The 2,158-nt window shown below is 39.7% G+C and overlaps 1 non-coding gene across 1 annotated transcript; it reads right to left on the bottom strand.

Moving 5' to 3' along the window:
- Window positions 1,578-1,649, bottom strand: TRNAC-GCA. Its single transcript has one exon. It is a non-coding gene; the product is annotated as a tRNA-Cys (tRNA).

Here is a 2,158-nt window from a genome sequence, read left to right as displayed (position 1 = left end):
GTAAACATAAATAGAGCATTCTTGGGTCCTGAGGCATAGGTAACAGGAGATTGGCTGGTGTTGGCATGGCAAACGTTTTAAGCCTTGGAGCCTGGGTATGCAGCCTGGGTAGCATGCTACGTAGTAGATCTACTGCCTTTTAAGTTATTTCTGGATGTTGATATAAAGGAGAACAATGCTGTACTCATCTGACCTTGAGGACAGCCTCCTTCCAGGATGGCAAGACCACTGGCATAAGAAGTGTTCCCATGAGAACACAAAGGAAGCAGGGGGGCTCATGCCTACTCACTTCAGTCTTTGCCTTCTGTTCATTCTTTGCACTCCTTATTAGCTACTTTCGGAGTAAACAAAAGTAAAACAGTATTGAATTGAGTCCAAGTCATCATTCTTACCCACCACCAAATAATACAGACTTTGAAATGTGACCAACTTTGCTGATAATGGACAGATTGTTACATGAGCTAACAAATGTCTTGGAGCCCAACTGATTTAACTTTTAAGAAAAAGATAAATTTATAAATATGATGATATAAAAATAAAGAAGCATGTATTCTTTAGGAAAGAAAGAAAATGTTTGCTCCCTAACTCTGAAATCCAGATATTCTAAGTTATACACTGCTTTAATTTTTCCAACTTTAGGGTGCATATAATGTGGACAAGTAGTAGGAAAAAGATTTTAAAGCTTGATAATTTCTACATGAAATACATTGTACAAATAAGAACAATAAAAGTAAAACTATGAGTAAATGTAGTATTAATTTAGGAGCATTTTTTTCAAGCCCATGGAGAATTACTTGAGAAATATACAAGTAGCTCTTAAAAGGTGGAAAGTGTGTAGGAAAATATCACTTTTCACAATAACAAAATCTATGTTTTTATATGGCTTTGAGGTTGCCAAGGTGCTGAAAATAAGAGTTTCCAAAAATATCTTGGCTATTCTTTTGTCCCAGCTGAATTCCAATCTACAATTTACCTATAAAACCATTATTCACTATAGTAGGCTGCTCCAACTGTCCTCTTCTGGGTATATTTTTCATTTATCTGAGGCTTCAGTATCATATCATATAATTGTATTAATTAGGATCCTCATGGTTGCAAGAGAGAGCAACTTAATTCATATTGTGTGAAGCCAAAACATATATGTATTTGAAACCAAATATGTATTTGAGAAGTCAATAGCTCCAGCTGCTCAAAACACTATCATGTTTGTGGACTACTTGCTGGAATGAGGAAAGTGATATGTTTGTTACTGGCTATTATTTAGTTGTAGAATGGGGTTTAGAGTCAAGCAGACATGGGTTCAAATCCCAATTCTCTCACATAGTACTTTTGGAATTCTTGGTACATAACTAAACTCTGAGCTTCTGTTTTTTCATGTATGAAATTGGTTTAGCAGAACAATTTTATGAGAGGAGAGAAAAAAACCTACCTTCTCTTTGGAAAGTGAAAGTGTTAGTCACTCAGTCATCTCCAACTCTTTGCAACCCCATGGACTGTATCCCACCTGGCTTCTCTGTTCATGGGATTCTCTAAGCAAGAATACTGAAGCAGGTAGCCATGCCCTTCTCCAGGTGATCTTCCCTACCCAAGGATCGAACCTGGGTCTTCTGCATTGCAGGCAGATTCTCTACCATCTAAGCCACTAGGGAAGACCCCTTCTCTTTCGGGGACCCTATAAGCCTCTGGAAAAGGTCAGGGCAGATAGAAGAGCTTGTGTGGAAGCCATCTGAGCAGTATACTAGGTAAGGCACAGAAGTATTCCAGAACATCTTGCTCTGTGGGTTGGGGAATCTTCAAACCACCTAATATCAAAAATATAACAGGAATGAAGAAAATCGAGCAATTATAATTAAGGATGTAAGTAGAAAATACTTCTGCTCTCATCTACTGAGATGAAGAGTAACATCAGTTCTGCTTTGTGACAGCTCAGTGAGTCCCTGTTCTCTCTTAATCCATCAGTTCAGTTCAGTTCAGTCGCTCAGTCGTGTCCAACTCTTTGCGACCCCATGAATCGCAGCACGCCAGGCCACCCTGTCCATCACCAACTCCCGGAGTTCACTCAGACTCGCGTCCATCGAGTCAGTGATGCCATCCAGCCATCTCATCCTGGGTCGTCCCCTTCTCCTCCTGCCCCCAATCCCTCCCAGCATCAAAGTCT

Source organism: Capra hircus, chromosome 20, assembly GCF_001704415.2.
Source record: "Capra hircus breed San Clemente chromosome 20, ASM170441v1, whole genome shotgun sequence".
In the NCBI taxonomy this organism is placed as follows: Eukaryota; Metazoa; Chordata; class Mammalia; order Artiodactyla; family Bovidae; genus Capra; species Capra hircus.
This window is presented reverse-complemented; position numbering and strand designations above follow the sequence as displayed.